The sequence below is a fragment of the Stegostoma tigrinum genome, chromosome 1, assembly GCF_030684315.1.
Source record: "Stegostoma tigrinum isolate sSteTig4 chromosome 1, sSteTig4.hap1, whole genome shotgun sequence".
NCBI lineage: Eukaryota > Metazoa > Chordata > Chondrichthyes > Orectolobiformes > Stegostomatidae > Stegostoma > Stegostoma tigrinum.
This window is the reverse complement of record NC_081354.1, coordinates 172698375-172725980: the sequence shown is the minus strand read 5'-3', so window position 1 is coordinate 172725980 and position 27606 is coordinate 172698375. Positions and strand designations below refer to the sequence as shown.

At 42.3% G+C, this 27606-nt stretch overlaps 1 protein-coding gene across 5 annotated transcripts in view; it reads right to left on the bottom strand.

Annotated features, from left to right (window-relative positions):
* ctnna2 (catenin (cadherin-associated protein), alpha 2) overlaps window positions 1-27606 on the bottom strand; it is a 1331223-nt gene that overhangs the window by 819899 nt on the left and 483718 nt on the right. The gene's annotated exons all lie outside the window — the stretch shown is intronic.

Below are 27606 nucleotides of genomic sequence, written 5' to 3'. Positions count from 1 at the left end.
GGATTTCAGTGCTTCAATTATGTCACATCATTTAGGCATATAAAATAAGTATCTTACCGCAAAATGAGTATATTATTGCAAAATAAACAGGGTGTCAGTGAATGTTCCTGTGAGCATTGGAAGTGAAGGAAGAACCAACACCTGTGCAGAATTCTGTATATGGCAACACAAAAGAGAAACCCAACAGTGATACTAACTAGCACTCCTGATAAATGTCAGACAGGAAATCATCTATTAACAACACTGCTATTTTTTCCCCTTAATTACTGTTTCCTCTGTCTTTTAATAAAGAGGTTATTATTTTGTTTTACTTTAACCTGTCAAAAAAGGAGTCTTTGTCTGCCTATTAGACCGTGTATGCTAACAGATCTTCCAAAGATCGTATCAAGCTTTCTCATGTAACATAAATACTTTTGTCCAGATATTCTCTGTAACAGTTTCAATGCTCAGTCTCACAGTAAATACAGAAGATCTATCTCAGTTATTGTCTCACAAGGGTATTGGATGTTAGTTTGTGAAGCATGACCTGTGGACGGCAGTGTTTATTAATGATTTTTTTTCAGATCTGCCAGTAAAATATTTATCTATTTAAAAAGACAATGGATATTCTGCAAAGTACATATTTTTAAAAATCCAACAGATCTTTGCTATATACAACAGAAACTTCAATTTACATAATGATAACGAAACATGAGAAGACCTCTAGATTGTTCCAGTGTATGGTATTTAAAATATACAATCTCATGGTGAAGTTTCCACCCAATTCATAATAAGTAGGGTTACACAAAGTTTTATAAAGCAATTCTCTTTAAATAGGGCAAAGCATATGCACATTGGGTAGAATGATTTTGAGGCAGAGGGAGTCTTGTCAGCAGCTGGAGATCAGGCAAGAAACTCTTGCTGCTTGTTCCAAAGAAGACCCACCGACACACCAATCAAACAGTGATGATGCCAACAACAGGCAAGACCCCATAGCTGAGGGTTCGGAGAGCAGAAACCAGCAACTCCTGTGCTCAGTACTGCCACAGAGGTGGCTGTGGCAGGTTCCCAAAGAGCACCTCAAAAATCCCAAGATGATGGAGGATTTAAAATTTGTGGGAAGGGTTGTGGGGGACAGGTTCTTGCATTGCAGGTATGTGAGAAAAGATGCAGAGAGTCCAAAGTGAGGGCATGGGTGTGACTCTTGGCGTACGCTCCCCTGCCTGATATCCAGTTCTAGTCTTCCCAAGCAAAGGATAAGCTGCCCATTGCAGGTTAATCTGTCAGGTACACTGCACATCCCTCCCAGCTCTAAGCTCACAATTCAGTGGGCGCAAGATTGCACCCATTAATTGAGTTCAGAAAAGTGGAACACAATTTTACATTGGAATTTGAGATAGGATAATGTCTACACTGCTGGATGTTGAGGGATACTTTAAGACACAGTAAGTTTCAGAATAAGTTATTTTTGCCTGCTTACTGAATAATGCTAAATTAGTATTGGCTAAAAGTTAGCTTGTGAATAGTTAAAGAGTAGATAATAACCTGAACAGCACAGTCAACAAAACATATAAAAGCGATACAAGACAAATCTTAAAATATACAACATCATCGACTGTTTCGCCTGCAGGCAAGAAACTAGCAGAGGAGATTTTGTTTTACATAATGTTATTGTTCATTTTCTTTTATACCATTTATTATTACAAAAGAACATTGGACTTATGTGCTAATAATCTCAAATCTGATTCCATTTTTTGACTACATTCTTTACCATGCACTTACATTCGGGATGAGATCCTCTGAATGGCATTTACTGAACTGTAATACACATGCTATCCTCTGGATCAGAGTTAACTTTGGACCATTGATAATATCATGACACTATCAACTGAACATCATTATAACCAAAGCTAGCCTAAATTCTTTACTAGATATTTTATCATACAACGAAGCCAAAATAAGAATATTACTGCTTTTACGATTAAATAGCCAGTAACTTGTCCAAAACCCAAGCTAGGTCATAGTCTAAAAGTTTATGGTTGACATTATAAGAATATTCAATATATTCCCCAACTCCACAAGTTTTAAAAAAAGATCCCTTCAGCTGGTTGCAACAAGCAAGGTTCCGGCTGTATCGAACAAAGCTTGAGCTTGCAAGACTTGCAACATAGTGGCCAGCATTACTTGTGATTCCATAATTTGACAATTTACTCTCTATAACCCTGAGCGTGCAAAGAACCATTGCATTAATCAATTCAGGATTTTCAGTTGAGTTCAGTGTGGATCACTTACATGCATTGGAAACTACAAATACCACTACACAAGGTTCTATTCTTTGCAGACAAAACAAACATATACCTGAATTCAAAGATAATGAAATGTGAGGCTGGATGAACACAGCAGGCCAAGCAGCATCTCAGGAGCACAAAAGCTGACGTTTCGGGCCTAGACCCTTCATCAGAGAGGGGGATGGGGAGAGGGAACTGGAATAAATAGGGAGAGAGGGGGAGGCGGACCGAAGATGGAGAGTAAAGAAGATAGGTGGAGAGAGTATAGGTGGGGAGGTAGGGAGGGGATAGGTCAGTCCAGGGAAGACGGACAGGTCCAGGAGATGGGATGAGGTTAGTAGGTAGATGGGGGTGCGGCTTGGGGTGGGAGGAAGGGATGGGTAAGAGGAAGAACCGGTTAGGGAGGCAGAGACAGGTTGGACTGGTTTTGGGACGCAGTGGGTGGGGGGGGAAGAGCTGGGCTGGTTGTGTGGTGCAGTGGGGGGAGGGGACGAACTGGGCTGGTTTAGGGATGCAGTTGGGGAAGGGGAGATTTTGAAACTGGTGAAGTCCACATTGATACCATTAGGCTGCAGGGTTCCCAGGCGGAATATGAGTTGCTGTTCCTGCAACCTTCGGGTGGCATCATTGTGGCACTGCAGGAGGCCCATGATGGACATGTCAACTAAAGAATGGGAGGGGGAGTGGAAATGATTTGCGACTGGGAGGAGCAGTTGTTTGTTGCGAACTGAACAGAGGTGTTCTGCAAAGCGGTCTCCAAGCCTCCGCTTGGTTTCCCCAATGTAGAGGAAGCCACACCGGGTACAGTGGATGCAGTATACCACATTGGCAGATGTGCAGGTGAACCTCTGCTTAATGTGGAAGGCCATCTTGGGGCCTGGGATAGGGGTGAAGGAGGAGGTGTGGGGGCAAGTGTAGCATTTCCTGCGGTTGCAGGGGGAAGGTGCCGGGTGTGGTGGGGTTGGAGGGCAGTGTGGAGCGAACAAGGGAGTCACGGAGAGAGTGGTCTCTCCGGAAAGCAGACAGGGGTGGGGATGGAAAAATGTCTTGGGTGGTGGGGTCGGATTGTAAATGGCGGAAGTGTCGGAGGATGGTGCGTTGTATCCGGAGGTTGGTAGGGTGGTGTGTGAGAACGAGGGGGATCCTCTTTGGGCGGTTGTGGCGGGGGCGGGGTGTGAGGGATGTGTTGCGGGAAATACGGGTGACGCGGTCAAGGGCGTTCTCGATCACTGTGGGGGGATCACACCTCCTCCCTCACCCCTTTCCCAGGCCCCAAGATGACATTCCACATTAAGCAGAGGTTCACCTGCACATCTGCCAATGTGGTATACTGCATCCACTGTATCCGGTGTGGCTTCCTCTACATTGGGGAAACCAAGCGGAGGCTTGGAGACCGCTTTGCAGAACACCTCCACTCAGTTCGCAACAAACAACTGCACCTCCCAGTCGCAAACCATTTCCACTCCCCCTCCCATTCTTTAGATGACATGTCCATCTTGCGCCTCCTGCAGTGCCACAATGATGCCACCCGAAGGTTGCAGGAACAGCAACTCATATTCCGCCTGGGAACCCTGCAGCCTAATGGTATCAATGTGGACTTCACCAGTTTCAAAATCTCCCCTTCCCCAACTGCATCCCTAAACCAAGATAATAAAATGTGAGGCTGGATGAACACAGCAGGCCAAGCAGCATCTCAGGAGCACAACTGCATCCCTAAACCAGCCCAGTTCGTCCCCTCCCCCCACTGCACCACACAACCAGCCCAGCTCTTCCCCCCCACCCACTGCATCCCAAAACCAGTCCAACCTGTCTCTGCCTCCCTAACTGGTTCTTCCTCTCACCCATCCCTTCCTCCCACCCCAAGCCGCACCCCCAGCTACCTACTAACCTCATCCCACCTCCTTGACCTGTCCGTCTTCCCTGGACTGACCTATCCCCTCCCTACCTCCCCACCTATACTCTCTCCACCTATCTTCTTTACTCTCCATTTTCGGTCCGCCTCCCACTCTCTCCCTATTTATTCCAGTTCCCTCTCCCCATCCCCCTCTCTGATGAAGGGTCTAGGCCCAAAACATCAGCTTTTGTGCTCCTGAGATGCTGCTTGGCCTGCTGTGTTCATCCAGCCTCACATTTTATTATCTTGGAATTCTCCAGCATCTGCAGTTCCCATTATCTCTCATATACCTGAATTGCACCTGTTTCAACTCAAGGAAATAGGTGACTACCATTCATTTCTCTGGACAATGCCTTGAACAATCAAAAACAACTTGCCTTGTTTAAAATCTAAACAAAATCTGGCAGTTAACTGCGAACCACCAGTAATTGGTGCAGTCTGTGTGGCAATACCTCAGCTCATAAAAGTCCACTGGCCAACCAGTCAGTACTCTCCTCTCATACAGGATAAATGTTTGTTTTCCCCTTAAACTGGTATTCATGTGAATTGTCCTAATGAATGCAAGATGTAAAGCTTTTACAAAGTTTGTCTTTTTATGCAATTATCAAGTTCTGTACAATCAAATGACTGAACAAAAACTGCCATTGACATTTTTGACCAACCTGATGCATATATTTTTTATATATATATACACACAATATATAAAATAATGTCAGTGTGTACAAATGCTGTATCATTTTGTGGAAGTGAAATTTTCATTGTCATCAATGTCGGGTTAATCGCCATTATTCTCTAATCTTGTATTTAGATAGCACCTGAGCTCCATCAGCGCACAAACACTGTGGCATATTTCAGTCAAGTTTCATTCCATTTAGTATGGCCTTCTGAACATTTATGGTCTAAGTTAATCATGCATTTTGCATAAGACCATGTTATACATCTACTGAAGAAATAATTTGAACTATCTTGACATTTTTACCAGCCTCTTCCCCAATAAGAAATAGCACAAAGTGTTTCACAGGGAGCAGAAAGTGAAATTCGGTATAAATGTTAAAAAGAACTTTTAAAAAAGCAGAAGTATTGTTCTAGTTTTCTGAGTGTGCTTACATATGTGGACTGAGTACCAGTTTTAGAGAAGGGTTGACAGAGAAATAGCGTTTGGCACAGCTGGAAGCTCTACCACTAATGCTGGAATGGAGAAAGGGGCAGATTAAAGTTCAGGGATCAAAGTAATCTGTAAAAACAGAGGATTTGAGGGTGAACTTTCCAGGAAAGAATGATAATAATGGTTTTGGAAATGACAACAATTAACCATTTGTATTATCAGTTAGACTGAAAATTGGAAGCAAAGTTGATTGGTTCTTAATTAGAAGAATCTGATTGTAATTCAAACAGAGAGATGAAAGAGTTGTATGTTAATCTAATGTCCCAACTAACACCCTCATAAAGATTTTCTTTTTTTTCAGATGTGCCCCTTAAATGATATCTTTCATGCAAGCTATTTTATAACCCTATGAAATTCAACTCAATTAAATAAATAAATAATTGTGTTAACTAGAATTGATACATATTTTCAAAGTTACTGTCCTCACTTTTATTCATTGTGCCACATGTCAGTCCCAGATGGAAAGGCCACAATACAATCTGCTTCTCAATTTTTGCCAATTCTGTCCTGTAGTTAAGTGCTAGAAAAGTGCCAAGTGTAAGGTCTTCTTCTGTCAAACAACTCCTGATAATTCAACAAAATAACATTAGAGGATGAATTTCATGGTGTTCAGCTAGCATATTTGAGCATTTTGGAGGGGAAACACAATATTAAGTGCTGGCCAGCCTAATACCTTCCCACCTAGTCTTGCTTTTTCTCCAGAATACAGGGAGAGTGATTACGGTATTAAACACTTCAGTCTCCCTTAGATCTGCTAAGGTGAATTAACTGCTACTTAAGGGACTCTACTTCAATTTTCTGTCTGCTGGGCAAGGTAAGAGAGAATGCAAACAATTTTGCAGTTTTCACTGCTTTTATTTATCCTTCCTCTGGCCTCCAAAGCCCAACCATTACTTCCCCACACAGCGTACTGTCAGGTATGCCCAACCAAAATCCTAAGCTCCAGAACTGATTGCACTCTGTCTTCAGGAATGGGCCATAGACCCAGAAGTGATCACTACTGATCTATTCCCGTAAACTTCACCCATGTGAATGTCAAACTAGCATGGTCATTCTCAAAGGCTAGAACAACTGTCATCAATTCACTGGTTCACAATTATCTCATATCATCAATCTTTCAGTTAGTACTTTAATCTAAGGACCTGTTTGCTTGCTTGGGTGGGCATTAGAAATTCCTTAATCCAGAGTGTCTGGTCCTAAAGATGAGAGAAATTAACCAGGATCACTTCTGATCATGATCTGAAATAATATTACCTGTCTTCCCATCCCTCACATTCAAGGTACCCACTTGGCCAGGTTATTATGACAGATAACCATCTACTACTTAATTGTTTTGGTTAAGATAGAAGGGAAGAAAGCATGGCATAGAAATTTTGGCAGAGATCATGACTAATGTATAATGCACCCATACCAAATCCAGTCTGTGCTAGCTTACTTACAAAAAGCAGAGGAAGAAACTTTATATATAATTCATATTGAAATGGTATCATTCAGTACATTCATAGAAACATACATAGGACTTCAGAAGATAGGAGCAGGAAGTGGCCATTCGGCCCTTCGAGACTGCTCTGTTGTTTATCATGATCATGGCTGATCGTCCACTCAATAGCCTAATCCTGCTTTCTCCCCATAACCTTTCATCCCATTCACCCCAACTGCTATATCTAGCCTCCTCTTAAATACATTCAATGTTTTGGCAAAAACTACTTTCTGTAGTAATGAATTCCATAGGTTCACCATTCTGTAGGTAAAGAAAATTCTCCTCATCTCCATCCTAAATTGTCTACTCCTAATTCTCAGACTGCGGCACCTGATTCTGGACACACCCACCATTGGGAACATCCTCCCTGCATCTACTCTGTCCAGTCCTGTTAAGAATTTTATAAGCCTTCATGAGATACACCCTCATTCGTCTGAACTCCAGCGAAAACAATCCTAACCTAGTCAATCTTTCCTCATTCGTCAGACCTGCCATCCCTGGAATTAGCCTGGTAAACGGTCACTGCACTCCCTCAAGAGCAAGAGCATCCTTCTTTAGAAAAGGAAACCCCAACTGCACCTAATACTGTAAGTGTGGTCTTATCAAGGCCCTGTAAAACTTCAACAACACATCCCTGTTCCTGTACTCAAAACTTCTCACAAAGAAGGCCAACATAGAATTTTCCATCTTTAGTGCCTGTTGCACCTGCATCCTTACTTTCAGTGGCTGGAGTTGTCAATGCTAAAATGTGCAAATACAAAATACTGCACGTTAGAAATCTGGAATAAATAATTGAAAATGCTGCGACTACTCTGTAGGTCAGCTTGTATCTCTGGAATAAGAAACAATTAGCTTTTCAGGTAAGATGCAGTCTTTCCTACTAGTGTTTATACCACTTTCTGTTTTTGCTTATTATCAATGTTGAAACTTACACTGCTTACAGGAGCGAAGACAAATTCAAAGTCTAAGTTTCTTGGATTATCATCCACTATGCTATTAAGCAAAGCCTTTCATCACACAAATTCTATGAGAGGATATTTATTAACATTTCTTCGTCATTATTCATTTGTTCAAACATAAAAACAAAAATATCATTACAAAAATGAATTCCCTCAAGAATGTTTCTATTACTGATTAATCATGTTTTATTCTGTAATAAATCAGTGTGATTACATTATGTGAGGGGGTGTTTCAAGTGGCAAGAACAACACATTTCTCTTGAAGGCTTTTGTTTCCTGAGTGATGCACTTATACTCTTCGGTCATTGTTAATCAAAATTTAATTGTGAGCTCAAAATAATTTGTGGTATATTTTCCAGTTGATATTGAAGTACTAACAGAAAATCTACTAGACAGCTCTGAGAGAGGTTGGCATCATGTTCAGATATAATTTCTACTGTACACTTAGTTGCCTTTACTGTGCAGATGTACATGTTGTGCGTTAAATCCAAGCTCAAAGAAGAAATGCACAGTCGAGTCTACTTCCTCTGCAACAAAGAAGACTAAAACAAGAAGGTTGGGCATTATGTTCTAGCTATCTGAAATTCTGGTCAGATACTACTGCAGTATTGTATTCAGCTCTCAGCATAACAATCCAGGAAAGATGTAATGGCCTTGGAGGAGATATGAACGAAATTCATCCAAAATTACACCAGGGCAAAAAGTGTTCAATTGTGAGGACAGGTTGCAAAGGCTATACATGTATTTTTCACCAATGTGGTCATTGCTATTTCGACCAGCATTTATTGCCTATCCCTGATTGCCTGGAGCTTAGTGAACTGGCAGTTTAGAAGACAATTAAGAGCCAACCATATTGTTGAGAGTCTGGAGTCACATGCAGGTCAGACCAGGAAAGGACAACATATTTTCTTACCTAAAGGAAGGTAAAGTGAACTGGATGGAATTTTAGATAACGAAGTGGGAAGCTGGATGAAGGGTCTAGGCCCGAAACATCAGCTTTTATGCTCCTGAGATGCTACTTGGCCTGCTGTGTTCATCCAGCTCTACAAGTTGTTATCTTGGATTCTCCAGCATCTGCAGTTCCCATTATTTCTGTACGGAATTTTATCTTCTTCTTTTATCTCTCATGGATGTGGGCTCTGTTAGCTGAGCCATCATTTATTGTTTGTCCCCAGTAGCCCTAGCCTTCTTGCACTGCTGCAGGCCATTACAAAAATCAACAGTGATTATTTAGTACCAAAACAGAAATTGCCAGAAGAACTCAGCAGGTCTGGAGGCATCGATGCCAGACCTGAGGAAGGGTCACTGGACCTGAAACATTAACTCTGATTTCTCTCCACAGATACTGCCAGACCTGATAAGCTTTTCTAGCAATTACTCTTTTTGTTAATGATTATTAGCAGTTGCCATGATGTTAGTTTCTAGTTCCTTTCTTTTATGAAATTCAAATTTCAACTAACTACTAAGGAATTCCCTGAAATCAGAACAGTGAGGAATGATTTAAAAGAGGATTTTTAAAAAAGTCCTTCAACAGGATATAGACATCATTGACAAAGTCAACATTGATTGGCCATCACTAATTTTGTTTGAAAAGGTTTAAGATGATTAAAAACATTGCTAAGGTAAATAGAAATGAACTATTCCAGTGGTGAGGGAATTTAGAACGAGCGTTATAACCTGAAAGACAGAGTTGGATGATTCGAAGTCAGGGTCAGAAATATTTCCCCACACAGGGGTTAATAGAAATCTGGAACTCTCTTCTCAAAAAGGACAGGAAGTCTGATCAAATTAAACAATTGATCTTAATTAATTCTTGTCAGGTGTGAAGATGTGAATAGTCTTCTCCTCTTCACATGCACAAAGAGAATTTAATATCATCTAAAGAGGGAATATGAAAATACTATTTGTTCTGGGTTGGAGACGGATGAAAACTCATCAACTGAAAATTATCGCCAAGATGACGATGGGAAAGGTTAAATAAAGTATCTACTTTCACAAACTCTTAGTGCTTGGAATGCTTTACCAAAAAGAAGCAATTAAGGCACAAGACACTGCATCTTGTCAGTGAAAATTCGATAAATAGATGATACCAAGGAAGTTACAAGACAATGAAAACAGAGAACATAGAACATAGAACATTACAGCACAGTACAGGCCCTTCGGCCCTCGACGTTGAGCCAACCTGTCATACCGATATCAAGCCCATCTAACCTACACTATTCCATGTACGTCCATATGCTTGTCCAATGACGACTTAAATGTACCTAAAGTTGGCGAATCTACTAGCGTTGCAGGAAAAGCTGTTCCATTCCCTTACTACTCTCTGAGTAAAGAAACTACCTCTGACATCTGTCCTATATCTTTCACTCCTCAATTTAAAGCTATGCCCCCTCATGCTCGCCGTCACCATCCTAGGAAAAAGGCTCTCCCTATCCACCCTATCTAACCCTCTGATTATTTTATATGTTTCAGTTAAGTCACCTCTCAACCTTCTTCTCTCGAATGAAAACAGCCTCAAGTCCCTCAGCCTCTCCTCGTAAGACCTTCCCTCCATACCAGGCAACATCCTAGTAAATCTCCTCTGCATCCTTTCCAAAGCTTCCACATCCTTCTTATAATGCAGTGACCAAAACTGTACACAATACTCCAAGTGCGGCCGCACCAGAGTTTTGTACGGCTTCACCATAACCTCTTGGTTCCGGAATTCGATCCCTCTATTAATAAAAGCTAAAACACTGTATGCCTTCTTATCCAGTCAACCTGGGTGGCAACTTTCAAGGATCTGTGTACATGGACACTGAGATCTCTCTGCTCATCTACACTACTAAGAATCTTACCATTAGCCCAGTGCTTTGCCTTCCGGTTACTCCTACCAAAGTGCATCACCTCAAATGTTTTAGTGTTTTCAAATGTTCTAGTGATGAAAGGGCAGATGTACACATATTAGGATCAATAACATCCTTCTACACTGTAACATAAATGTTCTATGCTTACATAAAAGAAGCATGCATGGCATTGACAGTAACAGCACAATTGCAATGTCGTACGGATGCTTATCATACTGCAAGACATTCTGCAACAGTTTTACTCTAACAGCTATTATCACCATACTATGGATTTCAAGTATTTACATCCATTATGATTGTCGGATTTGTTTCACTGTCTGCGTATATATCAATAGTATCTTTTCTGAGGAAGGATGCTCTTGCTCTCGAGGGAGTACAGTGAAGGTTTTCCAGGTTGATTGTGGGAATGGCGGGTCTGACACGAGGAGAGATTGACCAAGTTAGGATTGTTCTCGTTAGAGTTCAGATGAATGAGGGAGGATCTCATAGAGGCTTATAAAATTCTAACAGGACTGGACAGGGGAGATGCAGGGAAGATGTTCCTGATGGTGGGTGTGCCCAGAGCCAGGGGTCACAGTCTGAGGATTCGGGGCGACGATTTAGGACGGAGATGTAGAGACATTTCTTCACCCAAAAAGTGGTGAATCCATGGAATTCATTACCACAGGAAGTAGTTGATGCTATAACATTGAATGTATTCAAGAGGCAACTTGACATAGCACTACTGGTAGCATACTGCTTAGTGTAATGAAACCGCCTGATATTAGCCTAGACACCTTATGAGTATGCATAACCAGATGTTTAATTGGCCAGACAGTCACTACTCCATCATAGATCAGAAGAGCACATCAGGATCTTGTAGAATCTTCATCACAACGCACACCGAAAGTAATACTTAATGATGTTAATTAACCATAGAACTATAGAAGCCCTACAGTGTGGAAGCAAACCATTTGGCACATTAGATACACGCCAATCCTCTGAAGATCATCCTGGACCCATTCCTCTATCATAATTGTGTAACCCTACATTTCCCATGGCTAATTTACACAAAGTACACATCCCTGGACACGAAGAACAATTACGCATGGTCAATCCACCTACCATGTGCATCTTTGGACTGTGGAAGGAAACCTTAGCATCCAGAGGGAACTCACGCAGACTTGAGGAGAATGTGCAAACTCCCAACTGACGGTCACCCAAGGGTGGACTGTTAATAAACCATGTTAATTAATTTTGTCGGGATCTTCCCAAGCCTCTAATTTAAGTGGGGGCATTCAGAGGGCTTTAGCTGTTGCAAAATTGCCCAGCAGAAAAGTCAATTTCCCAGCCATTTTTTCTTTCACTTGTGGGGCAAAAATCAGGTTGGTAGTGGATCTTAAGGAAAATAATTCATGTAACGGCTATGAGAATTTTTTTAAGGGAACAGATAGTTCTGGATTTGGTGATGTGTTGTGAGGCAGATCTGACTCGGGAGCTGCAGGTGAAAGATCCCCTAGGGGACAGGGACCATACATAATAGAATTTACCCTGCAGTTTGAGAGGGAGAAGTTAATATCAGGTGTTCCAGTATTGCAAGTGAGTCAAGATAACTACAAAGAAACGAGGTGGGAGCTGGCCAGAGTTGATTAGAAGAGGAGCCTAGCAGGGAAGACGGTGAAGCAGTAATGGCATGAGTTTTTGGTGTTAATTTGGGAAGCACAACAGAAATTCACTTAAGGACGAAGAAATATACGAAGAGGAGGATGAGGCAACCATGGCTGACAAGGAAAGTCAGGGACAACATAAAAGAAAATGAGAAAGCAAACAAGGGACAACATAAAAGAAAACGAGAAAGCAAACAAGGTAGTGAAGGTTAATGGGAAACCAGGGCTGAGGAAACCTTTGCAGGATCCAATAATTTAAGTAAGATATCATGATTACTGTCTGGCAGTCACATATATGATCATTTGTAAGTGGTTACTTTAGAACCCTCAAGGAATAGTGACCTTTCCTCTCCTCAACCCAGGAACGACCAGGCTAACTGTATAATTTCTAACTCAGTTCAACATAAAGCCACAATCGATCAGAAACCTTCATGGTCTGACCCAGCACAACATTGCATTTAATCTCTGAACCATATGAAAAGTTTAAAGGCACAGCTGTAGCAGGATGTCCACAGTATTAGTTTAACCATAGCATTCACTTGATTGTCACTGTTGAGTTCTCTATTCAACTCTGCGGTGGATTGGCTAAGCTCAGATGATGAATTCTTTACCTTTTTAATCGTGAAGTGGCTTATTTATTTGTCATTAAAATAGTGTCAAGTGATGAGACAAGTGTACAAATCAATGCTCTTCAGTGACTGTACAGGAAATTAAGAACTTGCCCTGCATTTCAGCGTGGATAATAGGACAGATCCTCATGCAAATGAATCTACTATCCTTACATTCGGTTGCATTTGCAGCTCAAGGTGAATATAGAATTGATGGCAACAGCACCCTGCTTTACCCTCAAATAGCCTCACAGAAAGACAAGCAGAAAATAAGTTTCTTCTGTTTAGTGCAATATAGAATCCATCATCTCTTACCTACTTCTTCCATCTTATATTTAGAAGAAAAATATAACTGGAGCTTGTGAGTCAGCAGAAAACACATTGTAAGCTTCTACTATTTTACTGTTCAGCCTTCACCAAGTACATTTACTTTTACTCAAAATGACCTTGAAAAATCTACCTGAAAGCCTCTCAATTATTAAACAAATTATAACATAGATATCACTCATGCCTTTTGAACGAAAATTGTGACATATGACCAATAAAGACATCGGTAACTCTCCAGGGCCTTAAAACAGTCTTGGAGCATTTGCATTTTATGTTATTTTATTTTTCCCAATTGAAACCATTGAGAAAGATAAATGCATCAGCTTCCTTGTAACTCTTGATTCAAATTGATTGTGTTGCATGGATAAAACAGCCTGATTTAACATAGTGGGAGATTACAGACTCACTAAATATACAGTGGGAAGTACAGGTGTCATCCATATTACATTATTAAAAGCTACTACGGGAAAGAAGCAAGTAGAAACATTTATGGGGGAAAAGACTGCATATGCTGGAAATCTGAAACAGAAACGGGAATTGCTGGAGAATATCAGCAGGTCTGACAGTATCTGTCAAGAGAAATCAGTTAATGCTGCAGATCCAGTGACCCTTCTTCAGAACCCTGAGACTGCATCCTGATTTCTCTCCACAAATGCTGCCAGACCTGCTGAAATTTTCCAACAATTTCTATTTTTGTTTCAGAAACATTTATGGTCTTGGAGACCAGGGACAGAAAGCATCAGATTATTCTGCAATTACCTCACTGAGATTTATGAGTAAGGTTTTGGTATAGTTTGAAAGGCCTGACAAGCACAATGGTAAAGGCCCTGACATCTGGACGAGAGTTTCTTGGTTCAAGTCCCAAAACAGGATATGATCGTTAATGCAATTGCACCATAATACACCCAAACAAAGAATAAAAATAAATTTATTTGAGGCACTCAGAAACTTTGTCTCCCACAGCACCATTGTATTAAACCCAAAAATGACAGAGGGTTATTGCTGATATCATAGCTTTCAAGTACCTATTGAAGCTGTTCTAACACTGCACTGCAAGCAGGAATTAAGAAGCTGGGCAAGCAAAATTTGCATTTTATGCAAAATGAGGGAATATTTTAACTTGGAGAACATTTTAATGTACTTCTTGTATTCAGTCAGATCTGAAAACCTAATGGCTTTTCTTGACACAGGTGAAGTTTTCATTGTATTGTACCTGTATTTGAATATCCATCATTTGAACAATGTACAAATAAGTGGTGAGCGTACCCAAATATAGTACTCTGTCTTTTCAAAACTTACAAAAATACCTCCAATATTTTTATTGGAACATTTAAGGGGCAGCAGCTCCAAAACCTAACATTTATACCTAGAAGAACAGGCTGCAGGAGGTGAGACTATCAGCACTACCAAGTTCCCCTCAAAGTGATATATTTTCTTGACTTGAAAATATATTGCTGTTTTGTCATCTAAGCTCCTGACATATCTCAACTAATAGCACTGTAGGATGAAGCTTATTGACTACAGAGGTTCAAAAAGGAACAGTCACCACCATCTTCTCAAGTGAATTTAGGCACAAGCATTAAATGCAGGCCTAGCTACTGATACAACAATTTTTAAAATAAAAAAAACATTATCAGTAGTGCAGAAGGAATGAGACAATCTGAGGAGAGTTGTTATTGATTTTGGACCTTTGCATGGGTCATTGGAGAACTAGAAGAAGAAACTGAGGGTTCACAAGCGGATTAACTATCTGAAAAGCTGTGATATGAAGACTCCATCCATGCCTATAATATCTTTATACCAAATTGAAATATGACTAGTTGAATTTAGGGGGAGGAATATACAGGCTGCTACAACCTGTATGATGTACGGTGCTTTTAAACCGTCCTGAAATGAGTATTTTGTCAGATGTCAAAGAGAATTTAGAGTTGGACTACTTGAAGTGGGGCTGTAACCCTTTGTTTTCCAATGCCCTGCAGCAAACAGTGCCAACATTTTTTTTGATTGTTAAACAAGTTTAACAAGTTAAACACTATCAGATGCAGGAACAGAAGGAGGAGGCAATGATTGTCACTGGGCTATTAACCCAGAAACCAAGATAATTTTATGGTGATGTGATTCAAACCCCGCCATGGCAGTTGGTGGAATGTGGATCCAATAAATATCTGGAATTAAGAGTCTAATGATGGCCACGAATCCAGCGTCAATTGTCAGGAAAAAACACACATCAGGTTCACTAATTTCAGGTAACTGCCTTCCAAATGGATGGGGCCACACTGGACCTGGTGTTGGGGAATGAGCCCGGCCAGATGGTTGAAGTTTTGGTAGGGGTTTACTTTGGGAATAATGGTCACAATTCCGTAAGTTTTAGAATACTGATGGACAAAGGCGAGAGCGGTCCGAAAGGAAGAGTACTGAATTGGGGGAAGGCCAACGATTGCAAAATTCAGCAGGAGCTGGGGAATGTGGATTGGGAGCAGCTGTTTGAGGAAAAATCCACATTTGATATGTGGGAGGCTTTTAAAGAGAGGCTGATTAGCATGCAGGAGAGACATGTCCCTGTGAAAATGAGGGACAGAAAGGGCTGGATTAGGGAATCATGGATGACAGGTGAAATTGTGAGACTAGCAAAAAGGAAAAAGGAAGCATATATAAGGTCTAGGTGACTGAAAACAGGCAAAGCTTTGGAAGAATATCAGGAAAGTAGGAATAATCTGAAACGAGGAATTAAGAAAGCTAACGGGGATCAAGAAATATCTTTAGCAAACATGGTTAAGGAAAATCCCAAAGCCTTTTATTCATACATAAGGAGCAAGAGGGTAACTAGAGAAAGGGTTGGGCCACTCAAGGACAAAGGAGGAGTCAGAGAAAATGAGTGAAATTCTTAATAAGTACTTTGAATCGGTATTCACAAAGGAGAGGGGAATGACAGATGTTGAAGTTAGGGATAGATGCTTGATTGCTCTAGGTCAAGTTGGCATAAGGAGGGGGGGAAGTGTTGGGTCTTTGAAAAGGGAGGATGGTGGACAAGTCCCCAGGTCCGGATGGGATCTATCCCAGGTTACTGAGGGAAGTGAGAGAAGAAATACCTGGGGCCTTAACAAATATCTTTGCAGCATCTTTGAGCACGGGTGAGGTCCTGGAGGACTGGAAAATTGCTAATGTTGTCCCCTTGTTCAAGAAGGGTAGCAAGGATAATCCAAGTAATTATAGACCAGTGAGCCTGACATCATTGGTAGGGAAGCTGCCGGAGAAGATACTGAGGGATAGGATCTATTTACATTTGGAAGAAATTGGGCTTAATAATGATAGGCAGCATGGTTTTGTGCAGGGAAGATCATGTCTTACCAACTTGATAGAATTCTTTGAGGAAGTGACAAAGTTGATTGGTGAGGGAAAGGCTGTAGATGTCATATACATGGGCTTCAGTCAGGCGTTTAATAAGGTTCCCCATGGTCGGCTGGTGGAAAAAGTGAAGTCTCATGGGGTCCAAGGTGTACTAGCTAGATGGATAGAGAACTGGCTGGGCAAAAGGAGTCAGAGAGTTGTAGTGGAACGGATTTTCTCAAAATGGAGAACAGTGACCAGTGGTATTCCATAGGGATCCGTGTTGGGGCCACTATTGTCTGTAATATACATAAATGATCTGGAGGAAGTTATAGATTATCTGATTAGCAAGTTTGCAGATGACACTAAAATTGGTGGAGTAGCAGATAGTGAAGGGGGCTGTCGGAGAATGTAGCAGAACATAGATAGATTGGAGGGTTGGGCAGAGAAATGGAAGATAGAGTTCAATCCAGGCAAATGTGAGGTGATACACCTTAGAAGATCCAATTCAAGAGCAAACTATACGGTAAATGGAAAAGCCCTGGGGAAAATTGATACATGGAGACATGTGGGTGTTCAGGACCATTGTACTCTGAAGGTGGCAATGCAGGTGGAGAGAGTGGTCAAAAAGGCTTACGGCATGCTTTCATTCATCAGATGGGGTATTGAGTACAAGAGTTGGCAGGTCATGTTACAGTTTTATAGGACTTTGGTTTGACCACATTTGGAATACTGTGTACCGTTCTGGCCGCCACATTACCAAAAGGATGTGGATGCTTTGGAGGTTCACCAGGATATTGCCTGGCATGGACAGTGTTAGCTATGAAGACAGGTTGAGTAGATTAGGATTATTTACATTAGAAAAACGTAGGTTGAGGGGCGACCTGATTGAGGTCTACAAAATCATGAGAGACATAGACAGGGATTTTAGCAAGAAGCTTTTTCCCAGAGTGGAGGACTCAATTATAGGGGTCACGATTTCAAGGTGAGAGGAGAAATGTTTAAGGGAGATATGCGTCGAAAGTTCATTACACAGTGGGTGGTGGGTGCCTAGAATGCTTTGCCAGTGGAGGTGCTAGAGGCCGGCATGATAGTGCCATTTAAGATGTATCTAGACAGATACATGAATGGGCAGGGAGTAGAGGGATACAGATCCTTGGAAAATAGACAACAGCTTTAGATAAAGGATCTGGATTGACGCCGGTTTGGAAGGTCAAAGAGCTTGTTCCTGTGCTGTAATTTTCGTTGTTCTTTGTTGTTCATAACTAGTTTGGCCTGCATGTGAGTCCAGACCTACAACAATGTGGTTGACTCTTATCTGCCCTCTGGGCAATTAGTGATGGGAATAAATGCTGCCTGGCCACCGATGTCCCCATCTCACCTGTCCATATCTCCCCTTCTTATAAGAATCTTGTGCTTTTCATTCAGTCCAACCTACTTAACTTCTATTTCATTCCAGGACCGACCAAGTGAACTTTTTCTAGACTGCCTCCGATGCCACTGTGTCTTTTTTGAGGTAAGGGATCAAAACCGTTCACATTATTCCATCTGTGGTCTGTCAAGTACCTCATGCAGTTTTAGCAAGGCTTCTCCATACTTACTCCTTGCCCTTTGAGGTAAAGGCTAAAATTCCATTTGCCTTTCCTATTGCCTGCTGAACTGGAACGTTAAATGAGTTTTTTGCTTCTGTCTTTACGAAAGAAACAAACTTTGTAGTGAATGAAACCTTTGAAGAGCAGGTGTGCATGCTGGAATGGATAGAGATAGACGAAGCTGATGTGCTGAAAATTTTGTCAAACATCAAGATTGACAAGTCGCCAGGCCCGGATCAGATTTGTCCTCGGCTGCTTTGGGAAGCGAGAAATGCAATTGCTTCGCCACTTGCGAAGATCTTTGCATCCTCGCTCTCCACTGGAGTCGTACCTGAGGACTGGAGAGAGGCAAATGTAATTCCTCTCTTCAAGAAAGGAAATAGGGAAATCCCCGGCAATTATAGACCGGTAAGTCTCACGTCTGTCGTCTGCAAGGTGTTAGAAAGGATTCTGAGGGATAAGATTTATGACCATCTGGAAGAGCATGGCTTGATCAAATACAGTCAACACGGCTTTGTGAGGGGTAGGTCATGCCTTACAAACCTTATCGAGTTTTTTGAGGATGTGACTAGAAAAGTTGATGAGGGTCGAGCTGTGGATGTGGTGTATATGGACTTCAGTAAGGCATTTGATAAGGTTCCCCATGGTAGGCTCATTCAGAAGCTCAGGAGGAATGGGATACAGGGGAACTTAGCTGCTTGGATACAGAATTGGCTGGCCAACAGAAGACAGCGAGTGGTAGTAGAAGGAAAATATTCTGCCTGGAAGTCAGTGGTGAGTGGAGTTCCACAGGGCTCTGTCCTTGGGCCTCTACTGTTTGTAATTTTTATTAATGACTTGGGCGAGGGGATTGAAGGATGGGTCAGCAAGTTTGCAGACGACACAAAGGTCGGAGGTGTCGTTGACAGTGTAGAGGGCTGTTGCAGGCTGCAGCGGGACATTGACAGGATGCAGAGATGGGCTGAGAGGTGGCAGATGGAGTTCAACCTGGATAAATGCGAGGTGATGCATTTTGGAAGGTCGAATTTGAAAGCTGAGTACAGGATTAAGGATAGGATTCTTGGCAGCGTGGAGGAACAGAGGGATCTTGGTGTGCAGATACATAGATCCCTTAAAATGGCCACCCAAGTGGACAGGGTTGTTAAGAAAGCATATGGTGTTTTGGCTTTCATTAACAGGGGGATTGAGTTTAAGAGTCGTGAGATCTTGTTGCAGCTCTATAAAACTTTGGTTAGACCGCACTTGGAATACTGCGTCCAGTTCTGGGCGCCCTATTATAGGAAAGATGTGGATGCTTTGGAGAGGGTTCAGAGGAGGTTTACCAGGATGCTGCCTGGACTGGAGGCCTTATCTTATGAAGAGAGGTTGACTGAGCTCGGTCTCTTTTCATTGGAGAAAAGGAAGAGGAGAGGGGACCTAATTGAGGTATACAAGATAATGAGAGGCATAGATAGAGTTGATAGCCAGAGACTATTTCCCAGGGCAGAAATGGCTAGCACGAGGGGTCATAGTTTTAAGCTGGTTGGTGGAAAGTATAGAGGGGATGTCAGAGGCAGGTTCTTTACGCAGAGAGTTGTGAGAGCATGGAATGCGTTGCCAGCAGCAGTTGTGGAAGCAAGGTCATTGGGGTCATTTAAGAGACTGCTGGACGCGTATATGGTCACAGAAATTTGAGGGTGCATACATGAGGATCAATGGTCGGCACAACATTGTGGGCTGAAGGGCCTGTTCTGTGCTGTACTGTTCTATGTTCTATGTTAGCTGTTTGAGATGCATGCAGTAAAACCCCAAATCCTTCTGGGGTCTTTCCCGATTTAAATATTATTAAAATCTTCTACTTTTCATGCCAAAGTGCATAAGCTCACTTTTACTCCAATATATTCCACATGCCAAACTTTTGCATATCACTTGATATCAGAGATGTTGGGAAACTGCAGATGCTGCAGAATCCGAGATAACTAAGTGTGGAGCTGGATGAACACAGCAGGCCAAGCAGTACCTTAGGAACACAAAAGCTGACGTTTCGGGGGTCTAGGCCCGAAACGTCAGCTTTTGTGTTCCTAAGATGCTGCTTGGCCTGCTGTGTTCATACAGCTCCACACTTTGTTATTTTGCATATCGCTTAATCTGTTCATATCCCTCTGTAGACGCTTTGCGCCACCCTCACTACTTGCATTTCAACCCATTTTTGAGTCATTCGCAAACTCCGTAATATTACATTCAGTTTTGAATCATTAATATATGTTGTAAACAATTACGTTCCCAGCACCGATCCCTGGGTCACTCATCAGTCCCAACTTTCCATTTTTCATCAAGTCAATCCTCTATCCATTCTGATAATACCACATTCCAAAACCCTGAGTTCTTATCTTACGTAACCTTTTATACAGTAGCACAGATTATCCAATAGTATTATCAAATAACTTTGGAAATCTAAATATCCTACAGCAACTAGTTCCAGTTTTTCTATTCTGCTTGTTACGTAATCAAGTACAGAGTTGTTCACTCATACAGCACAGAAACAGACCTTTCGGTCCAACCAGTCCATGCTGACCAGAATCACATGCTGACCAGAATCACAAGCTAAACCAGCCCCACCTGCCTGTTCCTAGGCCATATCCCTCCAAATCCTTCCTATTCATGTAGCTATGCCTTTTAAGCATTGTAATTGTGCCTAAATCCACCACTTCCTCTAAGTTCATAATTTGTAATAAATTTGTGAGCCATAAATTCTCCTTCATGAACCATGTTGACTCTATTTGATGCTGTTATGCATTTTTACACAATCTGTTTTAAATTGTTAAAATTTTAAACATTGCTAAATGGAGAAAAGAAATTGAAGCTTTTTGCTTTCCACTCATCAGATTTAGAATGTGAGAAGCAGATTCAATTGATGTCCCTTTTCGACCCCAGGTTTTGTATCCTAGTTCTGATGAGTACAAGACAAAATGCTTCAACTTCGTGTCTCCTTCGAGCAATATTTAAGATCTGTACCACCAATTTTTAAAAATTTTCTGTGACTGATAGACATATAATGATTCTACGTTAAACCATATGTGTATCAGTGTTATGGCATATGTAATGTCATAAAAAATGTTTTATTTGTTAAGATCTTCATGGTTGTTTCTCAAATTTAATATTATCTCACGAAGCTAATTATAGAAGCCACTAAAATAACTTGTCAGTATAAATTATTACTGAGGTTAGGTTGCAGCAAAAAACAAACAATGGCAAATTTGTAAATTGATAGACCTTAGTCTTCAAAAGGAACTACTTCAGATAGTGTTCCTTGGAAACAATTCTGAAGGAATGAGAACACAAGGAACATGAACAGAATACTATTGAGATAGCAAGAACTGAAGATGCTGGAGTGAGAGACAACACAGTGTGGAGCTGGAGGAACACAGCAAGCCATTCAGCATCAGAATAACAAGCAAGTTGACATTTTGGGTCAGGACCCTTCTTCAGAAATGGGGAGGGGGAAGGGAGCTCTGAAATAAACAGAGAGGAGGGCCAGGGCTGGGGAAGATAGGTGGGATGGTGATAGGTGGGTGCAGGTAGGGAGTGGTGGGGATTGGTCAGTGGGATGGGAGGTATGGATAGGGAGGAGAGAAAATGGCCAGGCTGTGTCAGGTCAAAGGAGGGAGGATGAAAGGGAGAGTAGGACATGGGATGAGGCCGGTAGGGGGCAGTTTTTAAAACTGGTGAATTCCATGTTTAGGCCTTCGGGCTGCAGGCTGCTGTGGTGGAATACGTAGTGTTGCTCCTCCAGTTTGCGGGTGATGTCACAGTGATACAGGAGGAGGCCCAGAATTAGCATGTCACCCAGGGAGTAGGAGGGAGAGTTGAAATGATTGGCGACTGGAAGGCATTGTTGTTTGTAGCGTACAGAGCGCAGATGATCTACGAAACAGTCTGCGAGTCTACGCTTTGTCTCACCGATGTAGAGGATGCCTCATGGGGAGCTGCAATTGCAGTCGGCCAAATTGATGTGGGTAACCACATGGGCCCAAGCTATGTCTGCCTCTTTAAGGGATACATGGAACAGTCCCTTTTCTGCTGTTACACGAGCACTATTCCCCACCTCTTCCTCCCCAATACTGTTGACCGTATCAACGCTGCCTCATTCTCCCACAAAGAGCTTGAGCAGTTCATCAACTTTACTAACACCTTTCACCCCACCCTCAAATTCACCTGGACAATCTCTGATAACGCCCTCTTATTCCTGGACCTCTCTGTCTCCACCTCCGGTAACTGCCTCAAAACTGACATCTATTTCCAGCCCACTGACTCCCACAGCTACCTGGACTACACTTCCTCTCACCCACTTTGCGGCAAGAATGCGATCATCTACTCCAATTTCCCGCCTCTGCCGAGTCTGCTCCCAAAATGAAGCATTCAACACCTAAACATCCCAGACGTCCTCCTATTTCAAGGACCATAATGTCCACCTTCCAGTAATCAAAAATACCGACAACTACATCTCTTGCATTTCCTATACTTCTGCCCTCATACCCACTCCCCCCAACAAAAATAAAGATAGAATCCCCCTTGACCTCACATATTACCCCACCAACCTCCTCATCTAGTGTATCACTCTCCGCCACCTACACTCTGACCCCAAAACTAAAGAGATATTTCCTTCCCTATTCCCATCTGCTTTTCGTAGGGGCCACTTTCTCATCCCCATCACACTCCTCTCTCAGCACACAACGCCTGGCACCTTTTTCCTGCAACCACAGGGTGTGCAACGCCTGCCCATACATCTCCTCCTTCACCTCCATCCAAGGTACAAAACAAACCTTTCATAGCAGGAAGGGGTTCACTTGCACATCATCAACATGGTCTACTGCATTTGCTGCTCCTGATGTGGCCTCCTTTATATCAGTGAGACCACATGTAGACTCGGAGACCGTTTCATAGGACACCTGCGCCCTGTACGCAACAAACGACAATATCTTCTGTTTGTCAACCATGTTAACTGCCCCTCCCACTCCCTGGGTGACATGAACATCCTGGGCCTCCTCCAGTGTCAGAATGACATCACCCACAAACTGGAGGAGCAATACCTCGTATTCTGCCTCAGGAGCCGAAAGCCCAATGGCCTTAACATGGATTTCACCAGTTTTAAAATCTTCTCACCCCAGCCTCATCCCATGTCAAACCCATCCTTTCACTCCTTGACCTGACACATCCTATCCATCTTCTCTCCCACCTATCCACCCCACCCATCCCACTGACGAATTCCCCCACCACTCCCTACCCGCATTCGCCTATCACCATCCTACCTACCTTCCCCAGCCCCACCCCTCCTCTCTATTTTTACTTCTGAGCTCCCTTCCCCCTCCCCATTTCTGAAGAACAGTCCCGACCCGAAACTTCAACTTTCCTGTTCCTCTGATGCTGCTTGGCCTGCTGTGTTCTTCCAACTCTACACTGTGTTGTCTCAGAATATTATCGAACCTACTTAGCCATTTAATACGATCATCCCGATCATGAGCATGGATTCCACTTTACTGTGTGCTCCCCTATATCCTTCCATCCTATGCAAGACCAAAAATTCATCTAACACAGGTTAAATACATTCACAGATCATGCATCCACTGTACTCTGAGATAGAGAATTCCAAAGATCCACAGCACTTTCAGTTCAAACACATGATCATCTCAATCTCAAATGATTAGCTCCTTAATGTGAAGCTGTATCCCAGTGTCCCAGATCATTATTTTTCATTCTCCCAGGGGCATTGCTGGCTGGCTATCATTTATTGCCCTGTACTAGTAACATTTGAGAGATGGCGATGAACTGCCTTCTTGAACTGCTGTAGCCCAAGCATTGTCTGTAGGTTTCTCAACAGGAGGACATAATGTCTCAATTTCTATCCATTATGTTCCTTATTTTATTTTGTATGTTTTGATGAGGTCATTCTTTTCTTATTCTTCTAAACTCCACAGAACATAAACTCATTTATTTATTCATCATAAGACAACATTCTTTCTTTGATGATAGATCTAGTGAATGATTACTGAATTTGTTTTATTTTCTTTCATCCTCCATTGATTGTCTACAGATATTTATTCAATTTTCTTTAGAATGTGCTGCTTGACTTCATTTTTATCACAAGATGCATATTGCACCAATACATGACCCTTTGCATGGAAATAATTTTCAAACTATTGGTTCTAATTCTAAATTTACACTCCTTGTTATGTATATGTCAACCAATGGAAGTAATCTTCCAGTGATTTCTCTTTTATACATTAGTGCATTTTCAACAATTTTGTTGCTCAGTCTGGATTAATCAAAATCATTTTGCAGAGTGCTAATAATAAAAATGTACAATTATTATTCTGTATGGTATGCATTCTGGTTGTGGTATTCCAACCTTCAACCAATGTATCATCGTAGACAACAATAAATTGTATGTACTTGTTCAATTTACACAGATTACAGCGCACAAGAAGGTCATTGTACATATTGATTCCTGGTAGCGGCATTCTACTCCACTCTTAGTACTATGTACTTTTTCTGCAATTTAAAAGAAATTTTGTTTACAAAGATTTATTTATTTTTTAAGTATATTGAAGATGGAGATCCATAAATGTACGGACACTCAGAGAATCAGGGATAAAGAAACAAGGTCAGAACAGTGGAGTTGATGTTGGAGATCTAATAGAATGGTGGAGTACGCTTGATGACCTACTCCTGCTGCTAATTCTTATGAAGACGTGTAGCTCAGGTTGTGGATAAGGTTGTTAGTTTGCTCACCGAGCTGGCTAGTAATCTTACAGATTTTTCATCACCATGCTAGGTAATAACATCAGTGCAGAGCCCGAAGAAGTGATGTTGATTTACTCTGCTTGGGATTTACATGATCCGGTCTGTTAAGTGGAGTTGTGTCATTTCCAGTTCCGTCTGCATATGGGGGTTTGTATATGGGGGTCTAATTCCACATGTTTGTTGATTGCATTAGGGGTTAAAAGCCAGGCCTCTAGGAATTCCTGTGCATGTCTCTGATTGCCTTGAACTAGGATGGTCACGTTGTCCCAGTTAAATTCTTAAACAAATTTAGGCGTTGCATTAACTTGTGTTAAAATATATGTACTAATATGGGATGGGAGTACACAAAGACAAAAATGTTTGGCTTTCTTTCATGATAAGAAATCATGTAACTAAAATACTTTTAGAATCAATAGTGATGCATTTCCTTTAAGGCCACCTAAATTATGTGGAATTATTAGACTTGAACAGTTACAAATATTAGTTTTCCCTTTGTTTACCTTTGATGATTGTCAAGAATATGGACCCATATATCTTCAGCAAATCACCAAAATGGTCTCGGCATTTCAGTATTCAACTCAATGAATAGAATACAAAATAAACTCAAACTAACAACAAACATAATAAAATGTGAGGCTGGATGAACACAGCAGGCCAAGCAGCATCTCAGGAGCACAAAAGCTGACGTTTCGGGCCTAGACCCTTCATCAGAGAGGGGGATGGGGGGAGGGAACTGGAATAAATAGGGAGAGAGGGGGAGGCGGACCGAAGATGGAGAGTAAAGAAGATAGGTGGAGAAGGTGTGGGTGGGGAGGTAGGGAGGGGATAGGTCAGTCCAGGGAAGACGGACAGGTCAAGGAGGTGGGATGAGGTTAGTAGGTAGCTGGGGGTGCGGCTTGGGGTGGGAGGAAGGGATGGGTGAGAGGAAGAACCGGTTAGGGAGGCAGAGACAGGTTGGACTGGTTTTGGGATGCAGTGGGTGGGGGGGAAGAGATGTGGACTTCACCAGTTTCAAAATCTCCCCTTCCCCCACTGCATCCCTAAACCAGCCCAGTTCATCCCCTCCCCCCACTGCACCACACAACCAGCCCAGCTCTTCCCCCCCACCCACTGCATCCCAAAACCAGTCCAACCTGTCTCTGCCTCCCTAACCGGTTCTTCCTCTCACCCATCCCTTCCTCCCACCCCAAGCCGCACCCCCAGCTACCTACTAACCTCATCCCACCTCCTTGACCTGTCCGTCTTCCCTGGACTGACCTATCCCCTCCCTACCTCCCCACCCACACCTTCTCCACCTATCTTCTTTACTCTCCATCTTCGGTCCGCCTCCCCCTCTCTCCCTATTTATTCCAGTTCCCTCCCCCCATCCCCCTCTCTGATGAAGGGTCTAGGCCCGAAACGTCAGCTTTTGTTCTCCTGAGATGCTGCTTGGCCTGCTGTGTTCATCCAGCCTCACATTTTATTATCTTGGAATCTCCAGCATCTGCAGTTCCCATTATCTCTAACAACAAACATGCTTGATTAGGTGCAAGGTAAGGCAAGATAATGGCACTGCTTTATAAACTGCTTGCCAGCGTGATCCCATCCTAACCCACTGGCACTTTCTCAAGGCCAATTAAGCTGGGTAAAAAATGTTAAATTTGCCATGCCCTCCGGAAAAGTCTATCAATATACTTTGAAAATTAACATCACCCTGAACATCAAAATCAAAACTACAGAAAGCAAGGCAAATTTGGAACTCAAATAAAAATAAGGACCTAGACTGCTGGAGATTTTCCTGATCTCTATATCCTCACATCCTTTGATGATAAACTCAGACCGTGTTACTCTTGCCTCACGTCTTGATACAGCTCTTTTGCCCATGTTTGAACCAAGGATATAATTAGGTCAGAAGATGAATAGCCCGGGCGGAACTCAAACTGGGCACCACTGAACAGGTTATTGCTGAGCAGGTACTGCTTGATAGCACTGCTGATGAAGCCTTCCACCATTTTACTAATGATTGAGAATAGATTGGTGGGGTAGGAATTGGCGAGGTTGGATTTGTCCTGCTTTCTGTGTCCAGAATATACTCGGGCAATTTTTCACAGTTGGGTAGATACCAATGTTGTAATTGTGTTGGAACAGCTTGGCGAGGGGACCAGCATGTTCTGGTGCACAAGTCTTCAGTACTATTGCTGGAATCTTGTCAGGGCCCATCGCAGTTACAACATCCACTGTCTCTAACCATTTCTCAATATCATGTGACGAGGAGCAAGTGAATCAAATCAAATACAGCAAATTGGCTGAAGACAGGTATCTGTAATGATGGGCACCACTGGAAGAGGCCGAGATGGGCCATCCACTTGGCACTTCTGGCTGAAGATTGCTGAGAAGGCTTCAGTCTTATTTATGCACTGATGTGCTGGGCACTTACATCGTTGACGATGGGAATATTTGTGGAGCCTCCTCCTCCAGTGAGTCGCTCAACTGTCCATCCCCATTCACAATGCTGTGACAGGACTGCAGAGCTTAGTTCTGATCCATTGGTTGTGGCATCACTTAGCTCTATCTATCACTTACTGTTTCTCTGTTTGGCTTGCAAGTGGTGGCTTCACCAAATTGACTCCTCATCTTCAGGTATGCCTGACGCTGCTCCTGGTGTACCCTCCTGCACTCTCCATTGAACTATGGTTGATCCCCTGGCTTGATGGTAATGGTTGAGTGACGGATATG